The following is a 12,619-nucleotide window of genomic DNA, read 5'->3' on the forward strand; positions in this document are numbered from 1 at the left end:
TGTCTACCTCCGAATCGTCTGTAACACTTCGCGATGTATCACTGCTTATCTCACGACCACGTTTTGGCATATTAGTGATATAAGCCACTCAAAATTAATGTTATTTAATTTACTTTACGCGTAAACACTTCACACAGTTTCCAATCGCGAAACGAAAAAAAAACTAACGTCCACGCTCAACAATAGTCCTGATCCTACTTCTGATAAAATAAATCACTGTGGTTTTAGCAATAAAACGAGCTGAGTAACGATTATCACCTTTATTGCAACAGAACTGACCCTTTTTATTTTAATACAAGTGTTTTTATACCCTCGGTTTGACTTCCTGTTGTACAATATTTTAAAATATTAATCAAATTAGCTTCTGAAGTCATTAGTGTTTTTGTAAATATCAATTAAGATTTTAGCAACTAATAAAATAGTAAAAATAACCAGTACTACGATCTCCTGGTTAAATGACAATTCAAAATAATACGTAAAACTTTTATCTAATGATAGCGTTGCATACAAGTGAGCGCATAGACGCGTTTGTATGCGTACGTACCTACGACATGACGCGGCATGTCGACGCAGGACGCGCCGCGCGGCGCCGCCGTTGTAAACTAACTACCTACTGTGCAACTACAATACAATAAGCAATTTCATAGGCGTGCGCGTGGATACATCGCGTTGTTCATGATACATTGAGCGCTCAAAAATGACTAACTTGGGAACCAATCATTACCGAGAAAAATGGTTGAAGTAAATTTCGCGTCACAAAATTAACACTGAAGTTTTCGGTTAACCGTCGTTTACACCCTGTATATATGATGATTTTTGCTGGTCCAGAGGGCTTAAGTCCCCGGCCGCTGTAGTCACAGTCAAAAATGGTTCATTTAACACATCAGTAATTAATTTAACAGACAAAAAAAAGTAATACTTAATAATCGACCTTTAACACTTGAGCCGATACCACCGTCCAATAATTGCGATCTTAATAAATTTGATGTTCAATTTAACGACATTGATGTGGATAAAGAACTCCGTAAGAATTTGGAAATAATTAGAATAGGCCATATGAATGAAGAGGAAAAACGGGCAATTACTAAACTCTGTTATAACTATAGACAAATCTTCCACTCCGATAACATACCTTTATCATTTACACATACAGTAAAACAAACTTAGGTTAACCGACGATACCCCAATTTTTGTTAGGAGTTACAGGCAAGCACCTCGACAGCGTAAAGAAATACAAAATCAGGTAGACAATCTCTTAAGACAAGGTATAATGGAGAATGTTAACAAATTTGGATTTTTAGCACTTCATATTCTCGTTTAAAAATAAAAAATACTAGTGAAAGAATTACTTCGATACGTCAATTAGTTGTCGATTTATAAGTAAAACAAGTTGTAACCGCACGACGCTAGCTCTCGGTGACGGTGTGACGTCACTTTACACTCGCTCAGTCTGGCTCACACAGCCCGCTTGCGGTCGCGCGCTCGGTGCGTTGAAATTATTCCTAAATACTTCTAAAAATGTCCAATTCAAACACTAGGAAATCATATGTTGTGCCTAAATGTAATTTAATTTTATGTAGGTAAGTACATAAGTAATATGAAATAACTTCATCTTATAATGAAACAATTTCTAACCGGATTGATCGCGAGTTTATTGATTTTACTGTGGCGGGAAAAATGGAAAATCAATAAATACGCGATCAATCCGGTTAGAAATTGTTTCATTATAATATGCAGTGGTCGTAAATATCTAACATACTTATTACTTATATGTATAATATACTAGAAGCCGCCCGCGACTTCATCTGCATGGAAACCCTTCCCGCGTAAATCCCGATCCTTCGGGAACCCCGGGATAAAAAGTCTATGTGTTATTCTAGTTCTTCAGCTACCTATATACCAAATTTCATCGTAATCGGTTGTCAAAGGAGATCATCCAGGCTCCATACATTTCTGGGCCTTTTTTCAAAGTGCCGGCCAACAAAAAAAAATGGCATGTATCAATCAATCGACAATCGAGGGTGTGGTACACCCTTAGGTTCGCTAAAGGGGGATGCGCTGACCTTGCACTAGTCGCCAGTGACCAGTCCAGTGGCGACGCATTGGGGCGCCGAGGGAATCAAACTCGCACCTAAGGGGCCACACCCTCGGTTGTGTGCAACTAACAAACCATCGTCTAGGTAAGAGGTCCTCTAGAGTGTTGCCGTTGGGTTGTTAAGTCCGACTCATCGGCATGTGGAACAATATTTTGTGCTTCGGGCACCATTTGTGATGAGGGCCCTTGTTATGAGGACACATGTGACGGTTTAGTGGGTATGCTCGCCCTTCTAACGGAATTCGCTCATAGCCCCGCACTCCATCCTGGGTGCAGGTGTATGCATAATGCGCATACGCACCACTCCCGTCGTCGTGAGGCGGAGCGATCATATTACGATTCCGATAAGTGTGTTACAGTAGGGAATTTCATACAAATAATAATGATGAGCTCGAGTTGGTACGGTGACGATCCTTTTCCGAGTTGATACGTGTGCTACGACCTTAAATCAAGTTCAGAGAGGTCTCTTTACAATGAAAATTGCTTAAGATAGTTAATTCTAGCAAAATCAAACATTATTTTATGTTTCACAGCACTTTCAGAAATGAATAAATGTTTGAATATTATGAATCTTCAAACTTGTATAACTCAGTTCAAAGCGATCCTACCGGTTTCGTGCCATACTAACTATTGCTTCAAATGGATTGATATCTATCGATACATGCCATTTTTTTTTTGGCCGGCACTTTGAAAAAAGGCCCAAAATGGATGATCTCCTTTGCGTGAAAGAGTAACAAACATTCACACATACTTACACACGTAGGTACATACTTACATACGTACCTACATACATACGTACATACATACATACATACATATACATACAAACGTACATATATACATACGTACGTACGTACACACACACATACGTACATACATATGTACATACATACATACATACATACATACATGCATACATGCATACGTACATACCTACGTACATACAATGACATACATACATAATACATATGTACATTCTCACAAACACAATATTAAGTAGGATTTCGGAGGCAACAAAACCTCTATTTCTTTCACAAATAATTCGCAACCATTTTTCCATTTACTATTTCCATTTTAGGTAAATTATCCGATTGCCCTTTTTCAAATCCTTTCTCCAATTTATTAATCAAATAGTATTTACTATTATTATAAGTTATTTTATACATAAGCGGACGAAAACACAACAAAATACTACGCAAGCTATTACACCTACAACAACGATTGGCGACTTAATACTAAGCGGTACGCGGCCCGCGCGGCGCGGTAATGTAATATGACGTCACAGCCGCTCACGCGGCTGTTAGCGGGACTCGGTGTTTTTCGAAACTTTGAATGCTTATAAAATCAAAACTATTTGGTATTTTTAACTGAAACAAAAACTAGTTTATACGTATACATACAGGTTATACTGTGTCCAAAATTTAAAGCGATTTGGCATACCTAGTAACATTCTCCATTAGGGAAAGTATCTCGCCATGGTCGTGTCCCGTGCATATAGTTCCTAAAAAACCCGACGCTTCAAGAAAGGTTAAATGGAGACTTGTGATTGACTATAGGAGACTTAATGATAGAATCGTTGAAGACAAATACCCGCTTCTTAACATACACAACATTCTTGACAGACTAGGACGTGCACAATACTCTACCACCCTTGATCTAGCCAGTGGGTACCATCACTAGAGATCATCCCAACGACATAGAGAAGACCGCATTCACTACAGAAAGAGGCCATTACGAATTCCTTAGAGTGCCGTTTGGATTAAAAGATGCACTCAGTACATTCCAACGTTTGATGGATCACATATTAAGAGGACTAGACAACGTATTTACGTACCTTGATGACATTATCACTAATGAACGTTATTGCAAGAACACATTGAGAGACTTAAACAAGTATTTGATAGTTTTAAAACTCATAATCTGAAAATCAGAATTTCTAAAAATAGGTTAACTTCCTACCACATGAATTGACTGACGAAGGCCTTAAGCCTAATAGAGATAAGATCAAGGCTGTTTTAGATTTCCCCATCCCAAAAAATCAAAAAGAAATAAAGTAGTTTTTAGGCCACGTAGGTTATTATCGCAAGTTTATCAAAGACTTTGCCAAATTAACAAACCATTAACAGCCTCTTTTAAAAAGAATGCCATCGTGCACACTGAAGAGTTCGTAGACGCAGTTAACAAATGTAAAACAAAAAAGTGTTCTAAGTTACGGCGCTCACGGATTGGCAGCCACCTGAGTTGGGAGCGATAAGAAAGGACATGATCATTCTTTCGAAGGTTAAAGATAAAGAGAATGCAATTGTTAAGAAGCCGGTCAAGTTTATCGAAGAGATCTGCATTCAGACCAAAGAAACACACATCACCATAGTCGATTAAAGGGATATAATTTATTAAGGTTCGTACAAGCATTGTTTTTGTCCTGGATTGCAGCAAGTTCTTAAGGCGATATAGGGCTCGCAAAGTACAAGTAATACTACGACAAATATTTGCCACTGCGGCTCTCCAGCTAAGAGTGGAATCGATTTAAAGGCCAAGGTTTTTAACATTTATTGTGGTGCCATTAAACATGATTGAAGACCTGTGTACATGCTTTAACCGGCTAATACTACAAGGACTGCCTACCACTATAGCTTGGCACTTGGCAGGATTAACAACCAGGCCAAACCTTTCTGACCTGTATTTCCTGATGTGTTCAAGGTCAATATTAACCGAGTCAACCGTCATGAATATTGAATCAACGGTCCCATTTGTGTAAAGTTGCAAGTCGTTGGCATACAGATGATACGAACACTGAAGGTTGTGAATTACGTAGTTTTTAAAAAAATAAAAGAAAAGAGGGGAGAGGATGCCGCCTTGAGGAACGCCAGAGTCGAGTTCACACTAGATCGATGATGATTCACCGACACGAACCGACTGCCGGTGTTCTTGAAGATAACACGTAAACCAATCTAGGACTCCGGAAGAGATGTTAAGATGGGAAAGGATGGAGAGGAGAATATCATGACTATGTATTGAAGGCTTTCAAGAAATTTACCAAAGCCACCACTATGACCTTAGTGTCCTCCATGCCTGCCCTTATATCGCCAGTCACTTTGAGGAATGCAGTTTTAGTGCTGTGACCTGGTCTGAATCCCGATTGCATCGGATTGAGTTGATTATTTGTGAGTACAAATTGTACTAATTGCTTATGTACATAGGCCTCTAGCACTTTGGATAGGAATGGAATAGAAATGGGTCGAAAGGGAATAGGAAGTGTAGGGTTTAAGTTTTTAGGCAGAGGGATAACATGAGATTTACGCTACTGGGATGGGAAGGAGCAAAAGTCAAGCGAAAAATTTATAATGTGGGAAATGGCGGGGAGAAGAAAATCCAATACAGCGACGATCATGCGTCGACTGATGTTATCAGCGCCTACCGCATTGGATTTAATTGACAGGTTTATCTTATGAATATCTTCCGAAGTCACTGGGGAAAAGGTGAAGAGATGAAGATTGGGTCTCGGCAATTCGTTTAGCATACGAACAGTCTCGCACTTGGTTTGGTGATCCAGCGGCAAAGAGGTGGAGAAATGTTGATTAAGGTCATCCAAACCAAGTGTGCACTGTGAGTTGTTGCCCTGCCGTTTGCCAATACCCAGGGTTCCAAGCGACCTCCAGATATCAGCTGGGGAAGAAAAAGAGAGATTATTGAGAATGTGCTGGCGTTTGGCATTACGTATAATCTGGTTGCACCGATTCCTTGCAACCTTAAACCGGACCCAGTGTTCGTCACAACGGTCTCTCTTCAATTTTTAAATGCCCTATTCCTACGCCTCATAGCCATACGAACCCCTCTGGTCATCCAGGGAGCAGGTGGACGTTTAAGCTTCACCTTTATCACAGGTGCATGTGTGTCGTATAAACCGATAACAGCGTCGTTAAAAAGCGTGACCTTCCCATCGATCGTCGGTACAGCAATTAGTCGGTCCCAGTTTATCCTTGTTGCATCAAGACGTAAATTGTCAACGTCCATCCGCCCGAAACAACGCCTATACAGAAGCTTTAGGATTTAGGAGGCGAAAATGAGGTCGTGGTGGGAGAAACCTGGAGCAGGGTATTGGCCAAAGGTTGAGACGAAGGACGGAGTAGCGGTGAGCATTTATGTCTTCGCCTGGCATGTTGTGATGAGTGGCTTGCACAGGTAATATATGGAGACCGGCGGACTCAATGATTTCGAGGAGCTAGCAGGTAAGAGGCGAACTGTGGGAAAGGAGATCAGTGTTGAAGTCGCCCATTATGATGGTGTGGGAATAATTAGACCCTAAAGATTCCAGCACCGAATCGATGCTGGAGAAGTAGTCAATGGACGGCGGGCAGTATACAACGCCAAGAAGAACTTTGGCACCTTTTACACGAACCTCAAGAAACAGATATTCAGCGGAATCAGAGTAGGTAGGACAAGAAGAATTTATGATTCTGTACGGAAGGTCGCATCTAACGTAGATAGCGACACCACCCTCCTGTCAATACGATCGTTACGAATTAGGGTGAATCCAGGAAGAGGGTAAGAAGAAGAGAGGTGAGGTTTGAGCCAAGACTCCGAAATCAGAATGGCATGAACGTTGCTATTACTGAAGGCTTCCTGTAGTTCACTGTAGTGGCTAGGAATACTCTGAGCGTTTATGTGACAGACGTTGAACAGATATTTGTCAAGCGACAAATCAAACGTCTGCCGCACAAAATCACCGACAGTTCCTGTTGCCGAGCAGAAGCTGTCGTTCGGGGAAGAGCTAAAGCTACTAGCAAAAATAAAAGAATTATTATCATCACTTTGCATGGGAGGTACGTAAAAAATTATATAATAATAATATATATACTATATATATACTATAATAATATATATACTGGAATAAAAAATTAAAAGACTACTAATTAATAATAATATAAAAAGTAGGAAATTAGAAATAACTGTAGCAGTGTAAATCTCTGCACCACCTGCCAGCCAACAACGAAAAAAAAAATACAAAGAAAGAGAGAAGGAAAAAAAACAAGCACAATCAAAGTGAAAAAAAAAAGAAATAAGAATAAAACGTAATTTACATGGCAACACTGGCAACTTGCGAACGAGAATGTCCACTCGCAAGTTGACAGCTGTCATATGTCAGTTTGACATGTCAGTCAATCGGCAGAGTAGATAATATAACAAACTAGCTGACCCGCGCAACTTCGCTTGCGTCACATAAGAGAGACGTAATCTCCCCCAAAAAGGGGGGTGCGGAGCGCCCCCATTTAAAGAAAAATGCAAAAATAAGTTTGGAGGTTAGGCTGAATGCGGGGGGCAGGGAGGGGAAGGGGAGGGGTAGGTAATCTCCCTCGAAAATGGGGGGGTGGTTCGGAGCACTAACCTAACGTGACTGCTCCGGCGCTGCGGAAGAACAGCCCTTTCGCCCTTACGTAATAAATCGCAGGCACCCATGCTCGCCTCCACAGCCTCGGCTTTTTCCCTTCGCGCCTCCGATTTATAAAAATACTCTAGGGGTGTGACAGACAAGTGACCACGTGGAATTCGGGGTAGACTGATTAGATTTCTGTGACTGATTAAACATTGTCAGACCATGTTGGTGGTCTCAGTCATACTCTTATCTAAATATTTCTAAGAAAAATGAATAATAAATAAAAAACAGATTTAAATTTAATTTAATTTATTGGATAAACATAATTTATTACATTTATTAATTCCTTAAATGGGTCCCCGTGGCGGTGGGTTATTTTTCTCCGCCACGAGTATTCAACCAACCAATCACTGAAATTCTTTTTATTTTGTTTGTCTTTAAACACCTTCTTCAGGCCACGCCATTGGCTTTCAATTCGCTGGGTGTGTGTCCCGTCTGGTGCCACAAATCTGTTCTCTGGGTCACTATGGTTGACCCTTTTATGTATGTACCCATGATTAGGAAGACTGAGGTAGGCTCTCCAGTAATCCGTATGGATAATTGAGCCTACCTCAACATGTTTTTCTATTAGTGGCACCAAGACATCTGCAGTTCTCTCATTGTCTGGACACACTTCCAGTCTTAAATCATCATTTTTATCTTCAATCATGCCAATGACCCAGTGGCCCTCAATTTGTCTTCCTCTGTTATATTTTCTTTTCCCAAATTTCGACTCGTCAATTTGGACCACTTTTCTCGGTCCTCCTATCTTCCCAGTTTCTTCTTGGTGTTCCACTTCGTACACCACTACTGCTTCACGGCAGTAATTATACCAGTCCGATATAGTTGCTTTTGACACAACTGGTCCGTCTTCTTCAGCAATCTCTCTCTGCACTTGGTGGTAAGTACTTTGATCGCTAAATGCGAACATTAATTGGAAGATTACCGTCAGTGGTAATTTTATATTTTCGAACCACGTTCCTGCTGCTTTGCTGTGGGATTTGGTCCGACAATTTGATTTCCTGCAGCGAAATTTGCCTAAATGGCCTGCACCCGCTCCAGTTGTCAATACCATAGGCTTCCTATGGTATGCACACTGTTTTTGAGTGGGTATGAGCCCATTCTCCTCTGCAAACCGAACACATTGTTCTTCAGTGCCCAGATCCTTGTATAACTTTTTCCAAGACCATTGTGATCTGTAACAAACAAAATCCACATTAATTTACATATACAAAATAGCAGCAGTAGTATGTAGTAGTAGTAACTATAAAATTAAAAATAAACTCATACACAAACAACATATAGCTTGCATAAAACTGACCTTAGCTCTTCGGCAGTGTAATCTATTCTTCTCCCAGAAGAGCCAGTATAAGTGGGCTCATCGTCGGACGACGACGAATCCACATATCTAGGACTTGATGTCTCAACTGAAACAGCAGCCCCACTGGATCCAGCAGCCCCACTGGATCCAGCAGCCCCACTGGATCCAGCAGCCCCACTAGGACCAGCAACTGGTTCGTCATGCGACGGCACAGCAGGGAGCACATGTGGCTCATTAGAGTCCAACACTTGCAATCGCGAAGACGCCATGGTAGTCATACGTTGATCAAGCTACAGGAGTACGTAAAACGATCTCGACTGTAAAGCGAACAAACAATGACTGAAGTTGACATTTGACAATGCTCATGAAGCGACAAAACAAAATGGCGTCGCGATTTGCGTTTCGTTACTTTTCGCTACTACACAATTTCACTTTTTTATTTATTTAAAACACATTAATTTACTTTTTATTATTATAAACTTGCATAATTTCATATTAACACTACTTTGTGTATTTATTAAACAGGAATATACAATAAAAATAAACATTATTAAATAAATGTATTGTTCTTAGTATGAAACTAAACGTAGGGAAGTCAAACGCCACCGCGAATGACATTTCAGAAGTGAAAAATTTCGGATATTTGATTATTTATAAAAAAAAAACTAAATATCTCCGCAGCCTGAAACTTTGCAGAAAGACTCCATAGGCCTAGCCCTTTCTGCAAAAAAATTTTGGTTGCCCAACTCGATGGTCCATATACTAAACTTTATCCTGAAATGGCACCAGCCGCCTTTGGATGCCTAGAAATCAGGGCATTCAGCTCGTCGATTGTGACAACTTTGTGTCGACTACCTTCGGCCACTTTGACAACAATTGTGCCATCCTGAGTCCAGCAATCTCGCATACCAAAGTGCTGCCGCGCCTTGGCAAAAGTGATTTGGCGGGGCCTAGTCGGGAACTCCTTCACGGATACTGAAGTCCCTCGCAGTTTTGCCTTGGCTCTCCATACAGAAGACCGGACTTCGGCATCTACGAAACGTACCAGGACGGGACGATGGTGTTTACCTCCGAGAGCTCCAATCCGATAGCAGACTCTGATTGACGTGGGCGCGATGTTGTTCATTCCCATCTTGCCGTGTAGGATGTCAACGGCAAGAGAATGATTGTCCACTTTGGCAGTCTCCGGTATCCCCAGGAACAGCAAATCCTTCCTGCGGTGTCTGGTCTCCATGGAGTCAACCAACCGCAAGCATTCGCCTATTTGCTGCCTAAGCAAACTGAGTACACTGAACATAACCTCACGGAAGGTCCGGAACTCCTCGGCCACCTTCGCTACTGTGTCCTTAGCTGCACCAGTCTGCAACTGCGCCTCCAGCTCCGCCATCCTCTTGTTAAAACTCTCCTCAAGTTTTGTCTGTGTCAGTTGTATGTCACTAAGTTGAGACATTTTGTGATGTGACTTGCAGTTTTTGTTGAGTGAAGGTGTATAACTGGCAGGTGGTGTTTAATGTAGAAATTACACTACATAAATGAAGTACTAATATTGTAAGTACTATAACTATTAATTAAAGCAGAAAATAATTGTAAATTAAACTATTAAATAAAATTAAATTAAATTAAAATATGTGGAGTAACTTTTCTTGTGTCTACTTTATTTGACACCTACCGCCCAAAAAAAGGCTATTATACTGTTAAAGATTATTTGGACGATAATAAAGCTTGGGACTGTGCTGCTTCTACCAAGTCTGTTTCAAATCTATACTAATATACTAATACTAATCTATACTAATATAATAAAGCTGAAGAGTTTGTTTGTTTGTTTGTTTGAACGCGCTAATCTCAGGAACTACGGGTCCGATTTGAAAAAATCTTTCAGTGTTAGATAGCCCATTTATTGAGGAAGGTTATAGGCTATATATCATCACGCTACGATCGATTGGAGCAGAGCAGCAGTAAAAAATGTTACAAAAACGGGGAAAATTTTGACGCATTCTCTCTTATGTTGCAAGCGAAGTTGCGCGGGTCAGCTAGTAATGTACTAATATTTTAATGTACGATGTTTTACTGCGTCCTACCAATAAGTTTCCTTTCGAAGTTTATTACTATTTCTATTAGCTTAAATTTTAAATTAGATTTATTCAGTTTTTCTTGAGTGTACACGGTAAATCATCAATACTAAATTGTATCAAGCAAATTGACATTTTAAAAGAGCAAGCCGTGAGTTTCTTGCCGTTTCTTCTCATGAGCAACCAGCTTTTCCGAAACGGACAAAAGAAATACAAATATGTGACTATTTCAAATACTTTGTAAAAAGTTTACAAAATAAAGGATATTTTGAATTTGAATTTGATTGCGTCAAGATGGCTTCCTCTTTTTCTTCTCCACCTTGAGAAAGCCATCCTTTTCGCACGTAGCCTCGTTCTTCTCACCCTGATGCGGATTGACGTCAGATTTGATAGTAATCTCCTTATCCCCTTTCTGTCGCCACTGTGGTGGTTGTCCAGCTGGTAGGCTGGCGGCAACGGCCGCGTAGACACGTGTCTTTCTTCATACTGTGTTTTGAGTTTTGATTCTCTGTCCAGTTTATTTTCCAGGTTAACCAGCCTTTTGAAAGCATTTTCATAATTGTTCGGGATTATTCTGTTTTCATTCTTCCAGAGAAGGGCGGTCTCGAAACGTCCCTCGGGTAACCGTCTCAGTCTGCATTTTCTACCCCGAGTGCTTCTAAGTTAAAGAATTCTTTCATCATTTTCTTCATCGGTTTTTAATTTTCCTCTAGGCTAATAGTGTATCCACAGAAGTCAACTGACCTTAACCTAGAAGTTCGGCATCCATGTAAGACCCAGCCTAATTTGGTTGTAAGTTGCTACTGGCTGGTCCCGACTTCCAGTTCTGATGTCCAGCGCTACCAATAGCTTCCAGTGACCGTTGAGTGTAAAGATTGACGTCGCCGACTGAATATTGCTTAAGTAAATTCGATTTATAATTTGAGTGCGGTCGGTGAGACCGCGCGTCCACGTTTGTGGTGTAAACCATCCCTGACGGTGATTTTTTAGATTTTATTAGTTAAAATGACAATAAAACGATCTAGCATCGCCTTCAGTCGAAAATAAAATATTGTGATTAAATAATCTTACTTTTGAACACCAGTTTCAATGATTGCTTTTTGAATCTGATCAATGCGACAGCGATGTTGATGATTGTTTGTTTTATGGATCTGACATTGAAGAACATCATTTGAGTGGAGAGGAGATTATTGAAGAAAGTGATAGCACTACCGGAGCTGACGATGACATTAAGAGATTGGACAGCGAAAGTTCAGATGATGACAATATACCTACTTATAGCAAAGTGCTTTAAGCCATTATGCAAATACTGCCAATAAATATGATCAAGTTGGACCCTTGTCGAAATTTTTATGTTAAGTATTGAGAAAATATTGTTCAGTTTTTTTTTGTTTTTTGTTCTTTATATTCTACTAGCTGACCCGTGCAACTTCGTTTGCGTCACATAAGAGAGAATGGGTCATAATTTTCCCTGTTTTTGTAACATTTTTTACTGGTACTCTGCTCCTATTTATTGGTCATCGCGTTATGATATATAGCCGATAGCCTATAGCCTTCCTCGATAAATGGGCTATCTAACACTGAAAGAATTTTTCATATCGAACCAGTAGTTCCTGATATTAGCGCGTTCAAACAAACAAACAAACAAACAATCAAACAAACGAACTCTTCAGCTTTATAATATTAGTATAGATTTTTAAAACAATTTAAACTAATTGAAA

Source organism: Anticarsia gemmatalis, chromosome W (assembly GCF_050436995.1).
Source record: "Anticarsia gemmatalis isolate Benzon Research Colony breed Stoneville strain chromosome W, ilAntGemm2 primary, whole genome shotgun sequence".
NCBI lineage: Eukaryota > Metazoa > Arthropoda > Insecta > Lepidoptera > Erebidae > Anticarsia > Anticarsia gemmatalis.